The following is a 24,864-nucleotide window of genomic DNA, read 5'->3' as shown; positions in this document are numbered from 1 at the left end:
TCTCTGCACTCTGCATGCCAAAGCCCAAGCAAAATACTCTTAACAAAATATTCCTACTGTGTTTGATGTTCTTGCATCCATTTACAGTCCAAGTCTAGTCCTTGGACTGAGCAGGAATTCTCTTCTTCTTTGCCAATGTATTTATTATCCTAATAATGAACAATTATACAGATAAAACTGATCAAAAGGACTTTGGAATTACGACAGTAACATTCTTCCATTTTTACAGAAACTGTGTATTTAATGCTCTTGTCAACATAAAAGGGAAAAAATTACATTAATAAGAGCACACTCACTGGAATTAGAAAGTAAGTGATGCCACATCTGTTATTGAACAGAATTATTCAGTGCAAATATTAAGTCCTCAGCTGCTGCTGGTCTTATACAAGAGCAGGAAATCAAAGATGAAATAGATGAATACAGCAAAGCATAAATACATAGATAATATGTACTGTATTCTAATATTTGTTGACATAGCTACAGTCTATATTTTCATTTCAACTTTGCTGATTTGGAACCTCAGAGTTCTCATCTCTATCCAGTCTCCTAACCCAATTTCTGACAAAATATCCAATTCAAGAATAATAAACTTCCCTCCTCTTTATACATAATCCACTTACACTTTGGCTGTACTATCACACCCTGTTGGAAACCTCTTTGTGATAGTTTTTGCTTCCCTCCTTTTGCAAAATAGTAACAGTAAAGTGAAACAGATAGAACATCACTGGTGTTTAACACTGTTGAAAAGTCCAATCAAAAAAACCCAAATCTTTAAGTAATGGAAATGATAAATGAAAATAAACTTTTAAAATAGAAGTATGAAGTTTGAAATACCTAAAATCCATGTTTTATTGCTTATCTTCCAACCTTGTGTTAATGTAAACATAGCTTACTCTTGGAGACATGGACATTTTCTTGTAAGTAAATAACTATTTTCTCTACCTGATTCCAAAATAAGATTTTGCTGTACAATGAAACTATGTAGGTAAATATGTAGTTGCTTTCAGAAATATGAAGTTCTTTGATTTACCAAAATAGACCTGTTCGTTAATGGCATGTCCCTCTGCATCATTCTAACAGTTGTGTAATCATTTTCCTCTCCTTCCAATGTCTACACTCTAGCCCTCTGCATGAAGATATACTACCAATATGAAAATAAAGTCAGATATATCTTTCCCTATGAATTATTTAAAACAAAATCTCTTGCAAGCTGTCGATATCCACAAACTTCAGGTAATTGGAATGAAGTTTTGATTGATTTCTTGGACTGAGATTAAGGGAAACAAAGTGCTTGTAATTCAATTATGGGGGACTGAAAATCTTATTGTAGACCTTTGGCATTTAGTTAATTGGAACATGTTAGGTGACAATTTTGTTTCCTTTATGTCCAGTATTCGATCTTGACGTTTCACAGAATGTGAAAGTATCTGACTGCTAGATCTGACTTCATCTTCACTCTGTGTATTTACCTACATCCATATAGACAAATCCATATGTATTTATTTTTATCTTTGTATTGGTGTGGAAGAGTACATGAAAATGGATGGAAACATATTGAGGGGCAAGAATATAAATTGGAAGACCAGGCAACATCTCTTTTAGAGGGGAAACTGGTCATAAACAGGTACTGATTTTGTCATGAGATTGTGGAACAAAATTAAAAGTGGATTCTAGACAAGAACAAGTTTTGGAAATCATTTGAAAATTAATGGATTAACTCAGAAATTTTTCAAGAAAAACACAAGTTCTAAATTATTTTTTTCAAGATAATGAATACCACCCTGAGGAAATTTGTGAAATATATAAAGACTGTTCCATACAAAATTTAAGTCATATCTGAAAAGATATAGTGATTTCTACATGATGTTAAAAGCACCCTTCTCAGCAGCCCTCTACTATTAGCACACCTTCTGATAGAATAGTGTCGAAGGAAGGGTGAATTTGTAAATCATTGGATGCCTAATATTCCTATTGTCATGGATATATTTTCATGGACTTTGTTCTGATTTTTTGGGGGAGAGGGGTTGGGAGTTTTTTTAATTGTAGAGGAGTGGTGAAAGGAGCTTTAATGACTGTAAAACACAACACTCAATCTTAGAAATTGTCATGTGTCCCAGTTTAAAAAAATATTAGTATTGTGATATAAATTTTGTCACAAAGATTAATCCTACTTGGATTGCTCAATACCACAGATATTAATTGGCTATTGGTATCAAGATCCTGAGAGAGCATGGCAAAAATCACGATCATAGAGCTCGACTTCAGAAGAGCAGAACACTTTGGACTGTAAGATTTGATACACTTGAGATGAAAGAATTTATTTCTTCACTTTGAATTTTCTGCCTCAGTGATATTTAAGGATTGTGTAGCATAGGTAAATAAAAACTAGATGGTGTGAACTAACAAAGCAAACTCCAGGAGAGAAAAATGCCTCATTTTGAACATAGCCCCCAGAATGGACTAAACAGTTTGTGCAGCAGACAGGACCCTGCAGAATAAAGGAAATCCCTACACTTCAAAACTAATGCTAACTGAACAGTGCAAGAGCCAGCTAGTTATGGGCAAGTCTCAGAGATTTTCTTTGGCTTTCAAAACAGTTTTTAAGCATATACAGGGATGCACATTCCAAAAAATGAAGACAATGAATTTTTCATTTCACTAACCTCTGAAGCCATACAGTGCCAAAGTTTGTGTAACCTCTAAATTATAGTGCTGAGTTTTTCATAGAATCCTTGTAGTTATTTACATTTCTCTCATGATCAAGAAGGCTTCTGGGACAGTGGCTAACTCCCTAACCAAGTTGCTTCTGAGAGTATCCAGAATGCTGATCTTGGACCTGTATTGGGACCTATGTCTAACACACAACATCCACATTGAATGCAGGAAAATAAGACCCACACTCACATATAGATGACAACCTCCTTCTGCACAGCTAAGTGTTTCAGACTTGGACTTACTTTACTCTTCAAAGACTAAAATTTACTTGCAAGGTTAAACAATTAATTTATCAATGTCCTTTACTTAGAATGGTCTCACTGAGAAAAACATGGAAACTTTTACTTGTTGCTCTTTATGACTTTCAATAAGGTGTAGATCTCTTGTTATAAACATTTCTAAAGAAGACACCAGCTGTCAGCATTTTTCTAGCTAGAAAGCTTTACAAGAGTCCTGGCAGCCTAGGATCATTCAGCCCCCTATCTCCTCCACTGCTGACATACCCCAAAGCTATAGATCACAGAGGCATGTACAGATGTCACACAGTAGAAGAAATAGAGTAGACATCATTCAATTGCTTCATTTCTGTCTGCCATTAAATCAACATGCAAAGATAATAATACTCAGCAATACTAGATAGCATTTCACTGTCACCTGCTTTGACTCAGATAATAATGTCCCCGTAGCTGCTTCAGACTATGATTCATGATGAAACGTCTTTCCCCAACACTGTTAAGGAACCATTTAAACTACTGTCAGTGGCAGATTTAAGGCCTGCCATTACTGTAGACAGGCTTCAGAAAGAAAACAAAGGTTTCTTTTGAAGAAGGTTTTAGGACAATTTTAGGATATGATTTTTAAAGGTTTTGATTTGAAAACACTGAGAAGTTGATTAAACAATTTTTTAAAGTTCATCTTGATAGGTTTTTTCATCGTAATCACTCCTAATGTACCTTTTTGACAATCTAGGTATTTTTTGAAAATGATTTTTTTTCTTATCACCCACATTGTTAGGGGTTTTAATGCTTGAAAGATATCTTTGTAGTACCCAATCATACTGCAACATGGCATTAAAAATATACAGCTCAGAGAAATTAATTTCTCATGTTCTGATTAAAATAATATTAAAAAAAAGAACACTCAAATCTCAAATTCGTTGTGATATTTCTCTGAGTATTTTGTCTTACAGTTTTGGTATTTTCTCCCCTGGATTCTGGATTTGTCACATGTCTGGGAAGGGTATTTGAGTTCTCTACTGAAGATTATATGGTCTTTCTGTAATAATACCAAGGTCCTTTATTCTGGTTCTTTTTTGATGGTATATTACCTTTTCCAGACGTATTCTTTTTTCAGGTGTTTGGTTTCTTACTTTATTGCCTTCCTTTTTTTACACTAAATCAAATAAACTAGTTATTTGCTCATGCTGCTAGTCTATTTTCATCTTTCTGACTCTGGTTGGCCTTCTTTATGGTGACCTTATCTGCCCTTCAAACACTTTCCTTTCCTTCAATTTAGTTCTTTTATAGCTTAATCTTTTCTTGAGGCACAAACAGCTTCAATTATAAGCCTTGAACTTAATTTGATTTTATCTACAATAAAGACTTTTTCTTTTATGCTTTCAGAACACGTCTTGTTTATTTAAGATAGATCAGAGCATATTGCATTCATAATATAATCTTGGCAGCTTCCTGTGTTTGCATAAATACCACTAGACCTAATAGGTTAAAAAATATTTTTTCATAGCATTTTCCTGTTCTATTCTATTCATATCTTAGGGATGACACTTATTCATTATTTTAGCCTTAATGAAGAAGACTTAACTCTTTTGATTGCTTACTGTTGTTCCAGAAGTCCTAGTTGAAGAGAAAGAGTGGTCCAAGTTGAAGCTGGAACTGAATCTGGCAAGGGACACAAAGAATAAAAAAAAGGATTTCTACAGGTATGTTAACCAGAGAAGAAAGGTCAAAGAAGGGGTACTTCCTCTTCCCAATAAGCAGTGCTGGAAAATGGGCAACAACTGAGCAGAAGGCTCAACAACTTTTTTGCCTTAGTCTTCAATGGCAACCTCTCTTCCCACCCATCTTGAGTGGGAGGTCAGCAGGATGGGGACTGGGGGAGAAAAGTTCATGACCACCTGAAGAACCTGAATGTACAATAAGTCTATGCATCCCAGGATCCTGAGGAAATTGGCTGATGTCATGGCCAAGCCACTCTCCATGATATTTGAAAAGTCACGACAGTGACAGGAAAAAGGGAAACATTTTATCCACCTTTAAAAAGAGTAGAAAGGAGGACCCTGTCAGCCTCACTTCCATGCAAGGGAAGATCATGGAACAGATCCTTTGAGAATCTGTGCTAAGGCACATGGAGGACAGGGAGGTGATTTGGGACAGCCAGTGCAGCTTCACTGAGGGCAAGACCTGACTGACCAACTCAGTGGCCTTCTACGAGTGAGTACATGAATGGACAAGGGAAGGGCTACAGAGGTTATTTATCCAGGCTTGTGTAAAGCCTTTGATACAGTCCCCCCCAATATTCTTCTCTCTAAATTGGAGAGAGATGTATTTGATGGGAGTACTGTCATATGGATAAGAAAGTAGTTGGATGGTCATATCCAGAGGGTAGTGGTCAATAGCTCACAGTCCCAAAGGACATCAGTGACAAGTGTTGTCCCTCAGGGTTGATATTCAGACCAGTGCCATTTAATATCTTCCTTAATGAGATGGACAAAGAGATCGAATGCACGCTCAGCAAACTTGCAGATGACACCAAGCTGAGTGGGTTGACAAACCTGAGGGATGGGATGCCATCCAGAGGGACCTGGACAAGCTGAAGAAGGGGGCAATGGGTTTAGCAAGACCAAGTGCAAGGTGCTGCACCTGGGTCAGGGCAACCCCAGGTATCAATCCAGGCTGGGTGATGAACAGATCCAGAGCAGCCCTGTCAAGAAGGACTTGTGGGTGCTGTGGGTGAGAGGCTGGACATGACCCAGCCATGTGCCCTTGCAGCCCAGAGTGCCAGTTGTGTCCTGAGCTGCATCCAAAGCAGCGAGGGCAGCAGGTGAGGGAGGGGATTCTGCCCCTCTGCTCTGCTCTGGTGAGACCCCACCTGCAGTGCTGCATCAGCTCTGGGGTCTCCATGAGCAGAGGGCTATCAGCCTGTTGGACTGAGTCCAGAGGAGACCACCAAGATGATTTGAGGGATGGAACTATGAGGAAAGGCTGAGGGAATTGGGATTGTTCAGCCCAGAGAAGAGAAACTTCAGGATGACCTAACTGCAGCCTTCCAGTACTTGAAGTGACCCTACAAGAAACATGGAGAGAAATTATGTACAAGGGCATGTGGTGACAGAACAAGGCAAAGAATGGCTTCAAACTGAGAGTTCCATTAGGAAGAAATTTTTTGCTGTGAGGGTGGTGAGGCAGTGGAACAGGTTGCTCAAAGAAGTTGTGGATTCCCTGGAAGTATTTAAGGCCAGGTTGGATGGGGCTCTGAGGAATTTGATCTACTGAAAAGTATCCCTGCCAGCAGCAGTGGGGTTGGAACTAGATGATCTTTAAGGTCTCTTCCAACCAAACCCATTCTATGATTCTTTGATTCTATTATTCTATGATTCTATGAAAATGTTTGTTTACATGGGTATGGTTTGTCATGTTAGAGTAACCATGCAGAAACACACTGATGAACACAAAAAATAAGCACTGTGCAAATCATTTCTGCCATTCTTGCTACAACATTAAGGCTGAAGGTCATTCCTGCAAGAAGAAAGCATTGTAATGCAGATTACATTCATTTTCTCTAGTTTGCTGCTAGAGAACAGAACATTCTGACCGATCTTCCCACATGCATTGCTCAAAATATGTAGCTTCTTATTAGTTCATCTAAACTATAACATTTGAGATGAAAAATATGGGAAAATAATTCTGCTTTACAATATAGTGTCAGACCTGCAAAACTATTAAGATTAGCGTATTGTCCCTTGTTGTTCCTCTTTTGTGTTATCAGGCAGTAACAAAGATAATTCCCAGTATCCTGCATCCTGTGAGATTTTCCTTCTGGTTCACTGAACACTGTGTTAGTTTTTCATAATCATAGCTTCTCGTCTTTAACTTCACCAGACCAGATGGCACTGGATTCGTTTGTATTAATTTCACTTCAGTGGGGTCACTCCCTTTGATGTCAGTATAAGGTTTTCTCCTACCATATGCGATGCTTGGAGCTACCATAAAATCATCCTTGAAGTCTGTACTTGGATAAATGTTAAACATTTACTAAAATAAAATATTAGTTGACCAAAATTGTTTTTTAAATTTTTTTCAGCATACTTAGCCAAATTACTTCAGTAACCTTTGCCATGAGCTCTGTCTTTGGGCAATAAATGTGTATCAGTTTTAGCTGGGGTAGAGTTAATTTTCTTCACAGCAGTACAGGGCTAAGTTTAGGATTTGTGATGAAGCCAACATTGATACCTGTATTGGATATGACTGAGATAGAGTTCTTTTTTCTTTAGCAGCCCGCACAGTGCCGTGCTTTGCATTAGTAGCTGGAAGGGTGTTGATAACACATCAGTGTTTTGGCTACTGCTGAGCAGTGCTGTCCCTCTAACATTCTCCCTCACCCTCATCAAGGGGCTGGGAGAGGGCAGGATCCTGGGAGGGGACACAATTAGGCCAGCTGACCCAAATTAACCAAAGGGACATTCCACACTGTATGACATCAACTCAGATGTAAAAGCTAAAGGAGAGGGGAGAAAGGGGGATATTTGTTATCCTACAGTGTTTGCCCACTGGAAAACCACTCCATGAGCTGAAGCCCTGCTTCCCAGGAAGTGTCTGAACACCACTTGCTGATGGGAAGTAGAGATTAATTTTTCCCTTTGCTTATGCAAACTTTTACTTTTCTTTTTTTTATTTTAGTAAACTGCCTTATCTCAACCTATCTCAAGTGGTTTTCCATCTTATTCTCCCTCCCCTGTCCCACTGGGAAGGGAAGTGATAGAGCAGCTTGGTGGCACCAGGATCAAACCACTACAATACCACAGGGTTTTTTTACTGATTGCTGATCAGTGGTTACACAGGCTCAAGGCTTTTCTGTCCCTCACCCACCCCACCAGTGAGCAGGCTGGGGTGCACAAGAGTTGGAGGGGACACAAACAGGACAGCTGACCCAACTGACCAATGACTGTCCCATATCATATGGTGTCATGCTCAGCATATGGAGCTGGAGGAAGAAGAAGAAAGTGGGGAATGTTTCGAGTGATGATGTTTTTCTTTCCAAGTCACCAGTCCATGTGATGAAGCCCCTCTCATCTGGAGGTGGATGAACACCTGCCTGCCCATGGAAAGTGGTGAATGGATTCCTTGTTTGGCTTTGCTTGTGCACACAGACTTGTATTAAACTACTTAATAGGTTAAATAAACTTAACCTATTAAATTTTCTTTATGTAAACCCGTAAGTTTTGCCCCTTTAACACTTCCAATTTTCTCCCACATCCCACCAGGGGAAAGTAAGCAAGCAGCTGTGGGGGATTGAGTTGTTCTTTGGGGTTAACCTTCAGTAAACCCTTACCTCAGGAGCGAAAGACTGTGACTCAACAGAAGTCTCACACTGCTGCTAGGTGTATTACTTACAGCAGCAGAACAGCTCTTAATAAAGGAAACTATTTGGAACTGAGCTGTCACCTTTCCCTTCAGCATGTTATCATTGCTTCTAGAAACTCCTGGGGCTCAAATCATCCAGTTTATAGTTAGACAAAGAGATTGTGATCCTGACAAGAAAGTTTATTTAAGCTTCTTAGAGAAGGCACTGTATAATTTTCACTAGCACAGAAAATACCCTTACTTAAATGTATTCCAATGCACAAGCAGACTTAGGTAGTTAACTTGCAAGTGCAAATTTGCACTACTAGCTTGAATTTCTTTACAGTCAGTAAGTCAAACTGGACTTTTTTTTTTTTTTTTTTTGTTATGGTAAAGTTTGAATCCTGACTACTTGTGTGAAAATAGGATTGAACTGTGATTGAGGTATACTTTCTTAGATAAGCAGTCACCTATTTTTCCTGTGTACAGCTTCAAGCACGTGATTCACCATTCAGTTGCACGTATGTCCTAGCAGATCTGTAGCAGAGTCAGCGATGGGAGAAGAATAAAGCATTGGAGAGGGTGCAGGATTGCTTTTTTAGTAGTTTTTGAGTTGGGTTTGTTTTTTGGGGTTTTGTTGGTTTTGTTTAATTTACGGGAAAAGGAAGCTTTTTTCTCCAAAAGGGAAGGAAAAAAATTGGAGAAAAAAATAAGTAAGCTAAAATTAAAGCTCTTTTTGTAGCATCAACAATGCATCAAAAGCAGAGATTAGACTCTTCAGTACCTCAATTTCTTCCAGTGGAAAATCAAATTAATTTGATTAGTCCTTATGGATGATTCAAATACCATATGGCAGATGCATTTATTCAAAGTGACATACCATGCTGGCCTAGCAAAGTTATCACTTTGTCCCTAGAATAAGAAACGTATTCCTGATCCAGATGCATCTAGGTGTTGAAAATTACAGAAAAATTAACTGTTCACAAATTGATTGTTCACACTGTTTTCCCTTGAGAGGACATATGAAAATATTTTAGTTCTCCATGTCTTCATTATGCAGGCTCTGGAGGATGCACTGCATCATTTTCTGTTATGATTTTTTTTGGCTGAAAAGAGTTGGCAATTGGGAACCAAATAGTGGAAAGAAGACAAGGGGAGAATATGTAAAGCCAAAAAAGAGCTAAAATCAGAGGTTTTCCAGTCAGCAACAAGAAGTAGGTGAGATGCAGATATTTAATACTCTGAATCCATTACTATCTGTTTAACCACTTATTGTGATTTCCCAGATATTGATGTTCTTCTGTAAGCGTGTTGGAGAGTCTTCAGATACTCCTGCAACAACAACAACAATAATAATAATAATAATAATAATAATAATAATAACAACAACAACAACAACAATAGTTAAAAAGATCATACCCATTTGGAATTTGATTGTGATTCCTTGAGCATGTGGCTAGGAGGCAGCATACTGAAAGTATGTTACAGGTCTGTTCAGGAGGAAATTTCATCTCCTTTATGTATGCATAAATATTTTGCTTTCTAATATGGCCTCTTATTGACAGCAGGCTTTACAGCTATACTTGCTCCTCACCTTTCCCATCTTTTTATAGAAAATCTGTAACCTCATGGTCAATATCAATGAAATTCAGTGAAGTTTTAAATGCAAAAAAAAGACAGTGAATGGATACAAGCTTCATGAAAATCAGCAGCTCTGGGATCTCAAGATTGCTCTCTCTGATAAAAGGTGGTAATAGTTCAGCTGCTGTCCTTCCAGTATGGTGGCAGGTGGTTTCCTCTTAACTTGGCTACAGCCTAAGAAATATTTGTCCCACTGAAAGTCCAAATCAAACTGTATAATAGTGGGGATGGGTGGAAACTTGAGATATTGTGGTGATGAAATAACAAAGAGCCCATAGGGAAATAAATTCCATTAGTTCCATTCCTCACAAAATAACATCTATTATATTTTTCATATCTGTTTGTTTGTTTGCTTGCTTACTTGTTCCTATTACAAAAATGTGTAGCTGTCACCTAGGATTCCAAGGAAAAATAATACATAATACCTTTAAACTGCAACATAAGAATAAAAAAAGAAAAAAAAGGTGTTCTTGGAAGGAGGTAGGTGCATTAATCAGTCACTTGTTTCTCAATTTTGCCATAGAATCTAACAATTCACCTGAATATCCTTTTCTTTATTTCTTCCACGATTAAAAATTATTAACAATTAGTACCTCTGTAAGGTGTTGAGAGGTTTTGTTCTTTGGCATTTGGGAAGCAGTTAAAGAATCTCTGGAAGGAATAGTGTTTTGTAAGTGCTATATTTATGGAGTTGGCTTACATACATGATATATACATGGACACACATGCTGTCCTTTCAACATATCAAGATATAATTTAATGGGATTGTAAATAAGTATATTTGGATCATTGTTGTACAGCATATAGAAAAGATACTTTACAAAAATTGTTTAATATTTTAAAATAATGTCCCACTGAGCCTTATAGTCAAGAAAGAAATAATAAAAAGGAATAATGAAAAACAGCTAAATAAGGAGATGGATTAGTACAGCAAAGTCCATATAGAGGTAACAGAAAGAGAATTTGTCCTTTATCTCTAGGAGTAAGGCTAGGGATAGTGATTCAGCTTAGAGAACACGAAAAGCAAACTATGCAAAATTTACTCAAGAATACATAATAAGTATATTACTATAACCCAGAAATTATTTTTATACAATAAATATGTGTAGTCTCAAGAATACCAATAGTAAAAAATGCAGTGAGAATTTTTCTCAACACATTAATATGTTAAATATTTCTTCACTGAGTGTCTCACTAAGTTTTAAAATCAGGTCTTCCATACCTTTTTTCACTGAAACAGTTACCACAAAGTCCCACAATGGCTTTTTTCCTCCTCTGTGTAAAGCGCAGACTTGGCATACCCATTTTCAGGTCCTCTGGCAATAGCTATGCCATGGAGCATCCTTGGTTTCATCTGGTCTTCCCTATAACTTCTCCATAGAAAGAAGCCTGGACAAGCAGTCTAGAGAAAATTACTGCATAAGCCTGACATGGCTCTAATAAACGTCTACAATTTATTTGTAGAGGAGAAATATGAGGAGAAATATATGAGGAGAAATATATGAGGAGAAAAAGACTGCAATAAGGTTTATACTGATGACAAATAGTAATTAAATTCAGCAGGGTACTATGGGATGATAGACCCCTACATGCAAAATTGTAGGTAATTTTTCCTCCTTGGCAGCTTCTACCAAAGCCCATCCCAGGAAAATCCTGGCTGAATTGTCCTGTGCTGAGTTCCATATTGCCACACCAGCAATTCAACCACTATTCCAAAATTTTCCTTTTAAGGAAGGCTTGACTACTTCATATCATTGCCTGCGCATATCCAAGAGAACACCTCTAAGATGATCCTTTAGGGGTTAAACAGAGAGGATAGTGGTTTTCTAGTATCTTTTCAAGACTTTGAACAGTATTTGGAAAGCTTTGTGACAGCTAAATGGAAGACATTGTGTCTCTCATCTAAAGAACTCTTTTAAGGATTCCTGTGGAAAAAAGAGAATGGATTTATACACCTCTAGAGGGAAACAGGAGTTCAAATCCCTTTGAATATATATCTGACTCTCTGTGCATCTGAAAAAAAAATCACCTGTTTTGTGATCCTCCATGCTTTTTATTTCTCCCCTTATCATTTTATGTAAATATCAAATTTTCTATTCCATTCTTAATAAATCCTCACTTGCTCCTGCCTAACTTTGTGGAGTGTGGCCCACTTCTGAGCATGAATGAGTGTTCAGCTACTGTGTTCTTTCATGTATTTGCCCTCTTTACAACTGCACTTACTATTCCTCACTTTCCTCCCTTTAAACTTCCAGCATCACATTGTCTATCTAGGCTGTTCTTCTACATAATCCAGACAGCATCTTTGCACTTACCATGCCTGTACAACAGCCGAGAATAACATTTCCTCTCTTCTTTGCCAGTTAGAAGCAGCACAATAATAAATTGTACAATATTCGTTGGTATTCTACAACCTTTAGAGCTTTTAGTGATGCCATAATGATTTTTTGCCTTTTCTTTTATACCCCTGTTATACCTTTTTACAACTTCTGTATTCTTAGTGCTTTTTGCCTACATTCTTGGACTTGTTTGTTCAGCTAGGAGACAAAACATTTTAGAAGATTTGTAGGTAGGGATCAGTGTGCCCCAGACCCCAAGGTCCTCTCCAGAACACATTCTGTAAACTAAGATAAAACTATCCAGGGGAGGTTCCTTGGGGAGGGGGGTTCATTCAAGCCTCTCATTGGGAAATGTTTGAAGACCTGTAATGTTATACCAGATCTTTTGGGGGTGTGCATTGCAGTGCGCATTTCAGTGGATTCGACCTGGACGTGTGCACCTCAGGTTCCTTAAAATAAATACCAAGGTTAAATCCCTCTTTTTCCCTTCTAACCATGTTTGACTCTTAATTATAAGGCCAGGAAAAGGCATCATTAGGACATAATAGCTTTATCTTTGCTAATGAGTGCAAAACCACCTATTTTACTACTACCTAGTAGTAACATCCAAAGTAACTACCAAACTACCTACCAAAACTAACTAGAAGTTTAGTACTTCTCTAAGTATGATATAAAGTTTGAGTTGATATAAAGCTAACTTAAACAAAGGAGATATCTGTGGATAAGCAGAGCACTGCTTTCCTTGCTTAGATGCAGATCCATAACTTCAGAAACCCCTTCACAGAAAATTGATTAAATTCTTATCATTAGACAAAGCGTACTGTTTTGTACATATTCATAGTACTGAAAGAGAAAGCACAGATGAAGAAGCTGCTATTAAAATAAAACATACACATTTTCAAAGAATAATTACCCTAGTGCAATTTTCTTAGAAGGCTAATTTGCATATAAGTTCTTTGCAATTATGTGCCGAGATTCCTTAAATTTCTGTCTTCTTATCAATGATTTCTCTAAAACTAAATAATACATAATTCATTGAGGTATCATCACAGCCACTAGCTAGATGTTTGATCATTGAAACCTAAGACCTTACATTTATTTATATAGTACTTGAGGAACCAGGATAAGTCAGCACTTTGAACCTCACTCCTCAGACTCCATAAATCTTATAACTTAATTTTTATCTCTCTAATAAAAGTGATTGTTCATGGGTTGGTTAATTTTAAGTGGAGATGCACAGCACTTCTTCAATTTAATGAGGGAACATAGAATATGTTAATTTATTTCTGTGTATGTCAGATGACTGAGGCGTTGTTGAGAAGGAAAGAATGAGATGGGCTGGGGTTTTGTAATAGTTTATGTAATTCAGACTTTTTTTGACTTAAAAATAGTAAAATAGTGGAATCTAAGTTTTGTCACTTAAAATAGGTTCCATGAGCACCAGTGTTAGATGAGGCGTTAAAAGTTTCATCTACCAATATTGAGGTCCATCAATGGAATCATCACTGCACTGAAAGGCTCCCTTTATACCCATAGTCTGTCTCTACCCAAGCTGAACATCACATCAAGCACAGTTATAAGAGATATATATTTTAAATATATATCAGTTCCTCTCTGATACTGCCAGTCTTTGCATACTTTCCTTTTTAACCCTCTTATGCTTAGTCCAACCTGATGATGCTCCCACTAATAATAATTTCACTTAATTGCCAGTTTTCTCTGTATTAGCCAAGTAGACATTAGCAGATCCCATCCTTCTTGTGCAGTATTTAGATTTTTCTTTTCTGAAAAGATCTCCACCTTTAAACTCTCTCTATGAAATATGCAGGGAGAAAAGCAATAACAAGGTTAAAATGAACAATTAGCAAAATTAGTGTGGCTACGGGATGAGATGGATAATTGATTTCCTCTGTCCTCAGGACTGGCCAGCACCATATGCTATCAGTCACAGAAATCTGAGAAAGATACAGCACAGAATCTCAAAGAACAGTGTTAATTAGACAAGTTTGTTTTATTTTTTAATTAAGAGGTTATCAAAATAATGCAAAATATTTTAAAACCCTACACAAAAATAGCTCATCGTCCTGATTAATTTTATGTATTTCTCCCAAATATTTAGGGTTTTTTTTGTTTAGAATGCAATTCAAATGCACCTTTCTTAAGAGAAGTGTACTTTCTTATGCTGAATGTTCAGCTCTTTGCCTTATACTCAGTTTCTCTCTCAGCAAGTGAAAGGCTTCTGCTACATTAAGTTTTGCTATAGAAAGATAAGGGTGCAGAATGTTGCTTTCCTTATATGACTCACAGCCCAAACACATTCAGATATTACAAGAGATAGATGGAACTGAGAAGTCATGTGAAAAAGAAGGGATGAAAACCTTCTAAGAAAGGGAAAAGAAATAAATTTCTTCTCAGGAAAAGGATGAATCAGCTGAAAAGGAGAAATAAAACCAGAAAGTGATGGTAATTGTCTGGGTGAAGAAATGAGTTACTTTTTTCTCATCTTACTCCTGAAAGTTGTTATGCCTTTCAGTTTTTTCTGGTTTTGTGGGGATTCATTAATAGAAATATCAATGTGATATAATTTATAATATAGTGGTAGCTCCAGAATGATCATACAAACACTGAAGTTAATTACCATCACTGCCCAGTGTGACCAAGAGGTTTCACAAAAGACTTCAGTAAAACTAACTTTATCTCAAAGTCCTTGTGCCTTTGATCTGTTGTGCTCTCACCATGCTGCGACTCTGCACAGGGTTTCAAACTCAGCTGTAAAATCAAATGCAAGGGGAAAAAAAGAAAAAAAATGATTTAAAGTATGAGCATTCTGCCATTTGTTTAGCAAAACTGTGGTGAAGTTTCCATCTTTAGGTTTTCCAAGCTGGCTTAAAAAAATATATCTATGATTACTGACAGTAATAATGAAAAGAAATTCTGAATGTGTCCTGAAGTTGTCATCACTTTAGGGAATATTGTAACTAAAACAGATGCCTATTCCTCAGAAGTACAATATAATAATCCTTATTTCTTTGAGTAGAAGTAGTCTTACAGACAGCACAGGGACACTCAATCAATGAGGTAAGCAATTTCTTTCTGCAATATTTAAGTGAATGAACTTTTGTATAGGACTTCAATTTACTGAGATAAATGGAAGCTGTTTCAGCTGTTATGAAAGAGAAGGTAAAGGACTGAACAAACTCATTGAATACTGGCTATTGTCTGTGACAAGATGTGATGGACAAGTTCTGAAAGGTACTGGAACAGCAATCTGCAATGAAACCTGATTATATTTAACCATTCATCTTTCAGGCTTCCAGTCTTTTTACATTCAAATTCTTTGGATTAGACTGCATTCAGCGTGAACATCTTGTAATATTTACTTGCAATGCCAGTGGATTAGACATACTCCTTGATAAGATCTAAAGCATTTTCAGGAGGGGATAATCACATTCTATGCTGCCAGATATTAGGTGATAATACAATTTGAGGAAATTGTTTAGTGTATATAGGAGCAATAGTCATTTAATGCAGTAACTTTCCCCAGATGCAGGGTCCAACATGAATCTGGAGACCAGACTGAATGTTATTTTTTACTTTAAGACAATGACAGGGTTTATGATTAACATTCTAATTTCAAAGATAGATAACACTCCTGCAGACAGAAATTTAACTGCATTCTAACCACCAAGAAAGATTTTATACACTCCTCAGTCATCTATACTTAGATGAATTAGAGGACTTAAAGAGTTACTCTCCTGTATTCCAACTCAAGAAAGTGCTAAAATGGGCTAATATTTTCATATTCATATTTAAGATCTTTCCTCACAGGACCTCCATTTGCATAAAAATAAAAACTAAAAATTAAAAATATATTTGTTTGAAATAATTTTGGGGATGGCAGAGGTTATACTTCTCATTGTGACAGCACCAGAAGGAAGTCCTGGCTTACATTGTTCCTTCAGAAATGTTGAGTTTACCTCTGCTAACAATTAGCAGGTTTAGTTACTTAATGGGTACTTAAACTGTAAGATTTTATTTTTTTATAACTGAAATCTATGAAAAATATTTTTGTCTGTAACAAGTATTTACAATTTAAGCAGTACAAATGAGTACACAAGTAACTTCATATCTTGTGGGTATTCTATATACATTATCACTTTTAACCAGTGATATCAGCCAAATGACAATTACCCAACTCATAAAGACCTTCCAAATGCAACTTCCAGGTCATAAAATCTGCTTCAAAAATACGTTCAGTTATGGAGACAAGAACTCTGATTGCAGCAGTATTGCCTTAGAAAATGACACCAAGCTGAGTGGTGACACCTGAAGGACAGGATACCACCCAGAGGGACCTGGACAAGCTTGAGAATTGGGCCCACAGGAATCTCATGAGGTTCAACAAGGCCAAGTGCAAGGTCTGCACCTGCATCGGGGCAACCCAGAGCCTGGGGGATGAACAGATCCAGAGTAGCCTTGACAAGAAGGACTTGGGGGTGCCGTGGGTGAGAGGTTGGATATGACCCAGCCATGTACCCTTGCAGCCCAGAAAGCCAAACATGTCATGGGTTGCATCCAAAGCTTCGTGGGCAGCAGGTGAGGGAGGGGATTCTGCCTCTCTTCTCTGCTGAGACCCCACGTGCAGTGCTGCATCAGCTCTGGGGTCCCCAGAACAGGAAGGACATGGACCTGTTGGAGCAAGTCCAGAGGAGGCCACAAGATGATCAGATGGATGAAACATATCTCCTGTGGAGAAAATTTCAGGGTTGTTCAGCCTGGAGAAGGCTCCAGGGAGATCTTATTGCAGCCTTTCTGTACTTAAAGGGAGACCCTAGGAAAGATGGAGACAAACTTTTTCGCAGTAGCTGTTCTGATAGGACAAGGAGTAATGGTTTTACACTAAAAGGGAGTAGATTCAGACTAGATATAAGGAAGAGATTTTTGTCATGAGGGTGGAGCAGGTTGGCCAGGGAGGTAGTAGATGCCCCATCCCTGGAAACACTCAAGGTCAAGTTGGACAGGGCTCTGAGAAACTTGATTTATTTTGAGATGTTCCTGATTATGGTAGGGGAGTTGGACTACATGACCTTTAAATGTCTCTTGCAACCCAAACCATTCTATAATTATCTGATTCTATGAAAACTAAATGTACACCAAGTCAATCCCTCTGTAATCCTACCACATTCGTAGAAAATAGGCAGTCCTTTGGAGGCTACTTGAATTTAAAGATCATGCCTTTTAGATTTGATTTATAGGAACTACTACCACTGAGGCTATAAAATTACTCTGTGTGCGTTTTCTTGTGTATTCAGCTGCTCAGAACAACAGCATAGTACAATATGGGAGCCCAATGAAGTCTGTGCCAATTTATCTGCAAGCTTTTTTAATATTTGGGCTCACATTTACCCATGAGTGTGAAATAGAAAGGTTTGGGGTTTTTTTTATTCAGATAAATCTGTCTTATGATTACTTGTAAAGACAGCCATAATTTGATGCAAAACTCTCTGCAGACAGCTCATGGATTTTAAAATTCCATGGCCACATCCTCTGCATCAGTGTAGAAAGAAAAAAATAAGTTACTGGAGGAAAAAATCAAAACTCAGTGTTCTGGGTTCAGTTCCTTCTTGGGATTTGCACACATCCATATGCTAAGTATAGGGAAAGATTACTTCATATAAATGATGAAAAACCTCACTTCTTCTGTAGATACTTTCCCTCATCCCATCATTTCCAAGACAAACTAGTAAAATCCCTGATCATCAGTTTTCCCAAATCTCAGCCCACTGACCTATAACATGCCTGCATAGCAGACATAGGTCTATTTTTATTTTAATTTAGACAAAATTGAGCCTGTAAGCCTGGTGTTTTGGAAAATAAAATTGAAAAGGAGAACACATGCCCTATGCCAATGAGAGTGCCTAAGCCTGCAGACAGCTTCCTGCTAAGGCTGAAGAACAGCTGAAGACATCCAACTGCCTATCTACCATTAAAGAGCCTGGTGGAGAGCAGCTGTTTTCTCTTGCTCAAGGCCGTGTCCCACTTCATACCCAGAGCCTGTATCCATCCTTCAGACCATTACATAGAAACTTACAGACAGCACAATCAGTAGCAGAACTGCTCCGCAGAGGTGGAGGGGAAAGAGCAGCAGAAGAGAAAACTGAGACATTACAGTAGATAACTACTACAAGTATCGTGAGTGAGAGAGTTAGCTGCAGTGTGCTTTGAAAGGCTGGAAATAGGTGAAATAAACCCTAAATACACACATGGTCTCCATCTATAAAATATTGTCCAAGAGAAGTTTTATTCTGAATCTCAAATCTTGTGTTCTGGGCTTCTCCCTGCTACCACAGGCATCTAATCCTAAATTCCCTTTTTTTTCACTACAATTTGAGAAGTCTTTAAATCCTTGGGAATGGTTATTCCTGTCTAAAAAAAGGGCATGCAAAATAGATCAGCATCTCCTCAGCCACTGGCACTGCAGCCTCTGTGCTCACCTGGCACATCGGGATATCTGAACGAATCTCTCTGACTGCAGGCCATAAATCACAATAGCAGCAAGCCAGATGCATAATGGTGTGGTATTTTTTTAAAAAATACCTCATGAATTAAGACAAAGTTTTAGTTCTGCATCAAACTCACCAATTCACTCTTTGCAGTGCTTTACAGTGTTTCCAATGTGGTCAGCCTAAAGAGTAGCAGCAAGAGCTTGTGTCCAGGGCTTCAGCAGTGAGTTAAAAATGAAGGAGTTATTGAACATTTTGCCATGTATTTATAAGAACTGTTGTTAAAAAATTAAGCTCAAATACATTACTCCAACTCTAGCTGCTGATGTGTCATTATGCAGCCACAGAAATAGTAATATATTTTGAGCAGTGTACAGAACACATGTGACAAACAAGAACAGGAGTGGTTTTTTAAAGGCAGGAAGGGGGCTGACTTACAATACAAAACCTGGTTTGCAGTATCCACCTACATCAGAGTATTTTTTTAATATCAGTTTAATGGAAATCCCTTTCTGAGATAGGCCAAGATACTGAACTGTTCTTTAGGTTTTCTTTGTGACCATACATTAAGTGATCTAGAAAGAAACCTAAAAGGCTCTAGCAAAGCTTGGACAAACACCAAGCCTGTGAGCAAAAATCTCCCTCATCTAGCAGTTCTGGCCAGAAAATTTTATATAAACAACTTTGCTTTTTCCTTTAAATATCACTCTACAACAAATGCATTAGAATGTGCTATAGGAAAAATAATTTTTCTTTTTTTTTTTAGAATGGAGAGAAAACAAGATTTCTTTGCAGTAGACATGTAAAAAAGTTTATGTACGACTTTCCACACAAGGTTTAACTACAAGGTCAATGTTAGTATCCTAACATTTAGCTAGGACCCTGGGAAATAAATATATTCCTCTGAGGAAGGACAAATGTGCAAAGTTTTCCATTTTAGGGAACCTGCTCATGTCTCTTTAAGTAGCATTTGCAGAGTAAAATAAAAAAAAATATATATACCCCATTGGCAGTGAAAAGAAGAGAGAGTTGACTTACTGTAAAAGGCCCATTTAATGGCTTTTGCATTGTAAAGATGGCAATTCCCAGGGAGAAGGAGCAGCCTTTGGCTTGTCAGTCTTAATGAAGTGAATTCAGTACATAGCTTCAATGAAGATAGATATCAATAATAAGGTAGGCAAAACTGATGAGTTTGGGACCTATTTGCATAAACTGGTACTTATGCTTCTAAGATGTGCACATTACAAATACTGAAACCATACTGATTTCACTCTAACATATTTACCACATTAGGAGACTGCTATTTATCTACATAAATAAAATTTCTGTGCTAGGTATAAAATTGTGCTTTAGGGATTTCCAGATTTATCAACGCTCCAACTTATAACAACACAACCAGAAGCTTTAGGAACACGGCAATATTTGTCACTGTCTTTAGCTACGATTTTTTTTTTTTTTTTTTTTTTTTTGGGGGGGGAGGGGGGAATTTATTTTTATTGTTCTAGGTAGAAAAGAACAGGAGATACAAGACTTTGGATCATAAAATACACTGGAAAAGTATTCAAGCTAAATTGTTGTGATTGTTTGGTTTTGCAGGGCTGTATAGAGGGGGTTAGACTCAACAGCACTATATTCCTATCTTTTAATGCATGGCAAGAGTACCTATTTGAATCACAAATGAATATTTTTTCACCATGAGTCCTCTGCAAGAATTCATCTGCAGCATCATTAATCTACTCTGCTTTGGTGCACACAGTGACATCCACTGGTGCAAAGCATTTTTGCTACAAGAATCACAGAAATACCACGTGTAGTGATTGATTTCGGTTTTGAAAGCAATTTCATTCACTTCTACACTATCTACTGCCCCACAGCATTTAATACTGCTTAACTTTAGGCATGCAAATATTCCCACAAGGAAATGAGTTTAAATGATTTGCTCATTGGAATCAGGGCACCTTGCAAGACTCAAACTTGAAAAATACATGAAGTTCCATGCTGGAAGGATTCCCATCTCTTCTATCTGATTTGTCTCTGAACTTGCCAAGAGAGCACAGTGCACAATTTATGACTATCTACAGGCTCAACATCTGTTTCTCTTTTCCTTTTTTTCTCCTCTCCACCTCCCACAACTGGTCCAGAGTTCATGCAGCTGAGGAAGAAGTTGGGATGCAGGATGAAACATGCTGAGTTCCACACTTTTGTGTCATTTTCTGCCAACATGACAAAGCCCAGCAATCTGAAGACACCTTCCCCAGGAATCAGCGTGTCTGGGCTTCATGGACCCAAGAAGACGAACAGCAGCAGATAAACCAAAGCCTTTCTGGACTGCACTTATTTTCCAGCCTCCTGGAAAAAACACAGTTTAACAACACAGTTCAGTGCTCCTCAGATGTGTTGGAGTCATTTTACACATTCAGTGCAGCACCTGCAAAAAATTCATAAAAACACAGGCAGACATGCAGGTATTCTGCATATAACAAAGTAATCTCTCTTTATCCCTTGGGGTTATGGTGATGTGCGAAGCTGTATTGTTTCAGGGAGCAAAATCACAGATGAGTGGATTTAGGGCAAACTAGGAATCATATGTAATATCTCAAAACTAAATAACAGACAATTAGCTCAACAGGATTTCTTTTTGTGCAACTGTAAGATGAGGAAGGGAACACTGATGGATGTACTTACAGTTAAATTACTGTTTTCTCAAAAATGTAATAAATAAAAAATATGGGTTTGTTTTCAATTGGAGATTTCAAAGTAATTTTTCTTGGTCCCACCTGTGGCTTAAAGATTACAATGACATACTGAAGAGTCTTTCAAATTATAATACATTTTGAACTGAATATGTAAAAAATGAAAAATTTGGACACTTTTGAAGTTTAAAAAAAAAAGTGAAAATGTGTTCTTCCTAATAATATTTAATATTTGGTATTTTCTGAAATTAATTTTTAGATCAGCAATTATGATAGTAATATACGCCAATATATTGCCAAACTCTAGAATCCATTTCCATGTCCAAATATTTGCAATAATTTTAAAGCAGATTTGAATACTAAGACTAATTTTTTTTGATGAGTCTGCTCCAAACCCTGGACCTGTCAAAAATTGCCAGAATGCCTCTAGCTGACTGCTCTATAAAGTTGGTGTGTTACAACTACAGAGAGCCTTCTTTTTCTTTATATCATGTTATGCTCCATTAGCAAACCTGTCAGCTGAATCCTAACTCTGTAGTCTCTGGTTATAGTGACAGCTTGCAAAGTAAAAAGAGCAGAGTCTTGCTCTTCACACAATAGATTTTATCTTCTTTTCAGTGCATACAATTTAGAAACAAACCTTTTTTGGACCTTTAAACTGGGCAAATTTGATTCAGAAGAAACAATTAACAGGTGTTGAAGATCAATTCTTTCAACTGACTTTGGGCTTTTAAAGTTAAATTTATACTTTTCAGATTATGTACTTCCAAATAAGCATAGAAATACTGATTTTTTTTTTTTAAACTCTTCCAACTACAAAAACCTCTCAATCACAAGCAGATACAGATCCTGTGAAATCCAGAGTTGCAACTAAAGCAATCTTACTGAAAAAATACAAATTATCATGTGTGTAGGCATTAATTCCTAAAGTAAGGGGAACTTTATGTTACTTTCATCTCATGATTTGTTTCCTCCAAAAACTAAGGTATTGCCTGATTGTTTAGCTAAATAACACCTTCATTCCACCCTACTGTGTTTTTCTTTCATTTAAAAAAAAATATGAGTGCTTGTGTAATGCAGAGGGTTTCTAACTAACTTACATATTCTACTGGACATATTAGTTTTGTTCTTTGAATATTTTGGTCCTTTACTTTAAAAAGCTGCTATTTATATCTCTTCTAACAACATAAAGTATAACAGAAGACACTATTTTAATACACAAAGATTCAGTTTCCTGGTATAGCTCAGTCTATTCCAATAGGCTTGTGCAACTGCTGTTTCTCCATGGGTGCAGAAAAGCACCTGTGCATTCTCTAGCAGATTTCCAGTGCCATGGAAAAGTCATAGTGTGTGTAAAGCTCTTGTCTCGTTTTCCCCTGAAGACCATAAAAAATATACAATCAAGTAGTGATGCTGGAGCAAAGCCAAAGGACTGGCAAAAGTCACGCCTGAAAATAAGGGAAACACACCTGTCTTCATAATATTCAGCACATTCAACCATTCAGTAATTGCTAATTTAATACCCATCCTTGGATTTCAACCATCTTGCTCATTTTATCAGGGAAGATTTGCTAAGAACTAAAAACCTCTCTACCTCTATTAATCTCTTCCATCCCCCAGCCATAATTTTATATCTTTTCTCTCACCACTCTTCCCTCTCAATTTTAATACCAACTTTACTGTAATTTCTAACAAGTTCCATAACATTTCCAATGATTATATTATAAGCAGGTATTTATAACCTCCCCCAAGAAAGAACTATACAGCAATTACTCTGTTTTGCTTAAAATTTATATGTAATATTGCACCCTTGAGAGACTTTTGTTCACGTTTCCCTGCAATACCTTCCCATTGAGTTAGCATATGTGCACCTATTAAACTGTCTGTTTTTATCTCAACCCTCGAGTTTTTTCACTTTTACCCTTCCAGTTCTCTCCCTCATCCTACTGGGGAGAGTGAGTGAGCAGCTGCGTGGGGCTGAGTTGTTGGCTGGGCTTTAACCACGACAGAGACATATAATTAGAAGACAAAAAAAGAAAGTTATTTTGGCTTGGTTTTACTGCATTTGGTATCTATGCAGATCCATTAATGTTTAAAAAACTTCCTGGTAAAAGAGCGGTTTTAAATTTGGGCTATGTGATTCCACATGTTTATAACATATTGCCATCTATTGGCAGAAGGGAGAAAATGCCAGCTTTTTGGTCTGAACGTTTGCGTTGGAAGTAAAAATCCTCCTCCTTCAAGCATTCATACATAGCTATTTTTTGTATGTGTACAGAATTGATATATAATAAATTTTTAAATGTTATTTGTGCAAGATATGTCATAAAAAATGAGTCCAATTCTTCAAAAGTGAGGAACATAATATAATGCTTAGAAGAATTTACCTAATACAAATACTTCCTCAGTATTACATATAAAATGTTTATGCCCCATACTCATATCTGTTGAAGGGTGAGTATGTTACAGATAGCATGTTTCTGTGCCATATGTCTAAAAAACATTAATTTATAACTGCTAACTCACAACACAAAACCCAAAAGAGATGAACTTTGCTGTTCCCTATGATTATCCCTGCTATGCCAAATTTGTAATTAAAATCTCCACTAGCTGCTACTTGTTCCTTCCTCTCCATGGACGTACAAATAATCCACTGCTTTGCCAGCAGAGGGTCAGCTGGCAAAAGCTCAAAGGGAAATGCTTTGATCCAGCATGAGAAGACCCTACATCAGTGAGCTAACACAATATATGGTTGTGTTCCCAGGACATAAATACATTAAGGATGAATTTTCAGTCATAATGGCAGATAAATAAGCAGTTAACATGTAGTAGATATCTTTGAGAAAACGTATGCACATAAGTTAGTTAAATAAAATTGAAAACAAAACCAGCCTTTTTCCTTCTGGTATTTTGGAGACTCAAAAGTAATTATTTCAACAGAGTCAAAAGCTTCTGTGTTGTTTTTCTGCCAGTTTCACGCTTGAAAATTAATTTAATTATTTGACTTACTTGCCCAGTAATTTCAAGAGGCCCATAGTAATTTAACTGCATGGACTGTAAAATGTCACACAAACTAATAATATACTGAAATATTAACTGAATGTTACAAAAATCAATATGAGTCAAAGGTAGAGGAAGAGAAGGAACAAGTGAAAATTAAACAACGGATATACCACATGGATCTGGAGGATGATGGATAGGCTGAGGGTTAAGATTAAAAAATGAAAGTTCTAGAACATATTGAAAATGAAAGAAAACCAACTGACAGATAATTATTGAACCTAAACCTGCAAGGACATGCATCAGGAGAACAAATTACGTTGTTCAATATTTAATTCACTAAGATTTTTTTTTCCCCTTGGGCAGGCCAAGTTCTGATTTGATCTACGTGGCC

This window comes from Aphelocoma coerulescens, chromosome 3 (genome assembly GCF_041296385.1).
Source record: "Aphelocoma coerulescens isolate FSJ_1873_10779 chromosome 3, UR_Acoe_1.0, whole genome shotgun sequence".
Classification (NCBI taxonomy): Eukaryota; Metazoa; Chordata; class Aves; order Passeriformes; family Corvidae; genus Aphelocoma; species Aphelocoma coerulescens.
Note: the sequence above shows the minus strand (reverse complement) of the source record.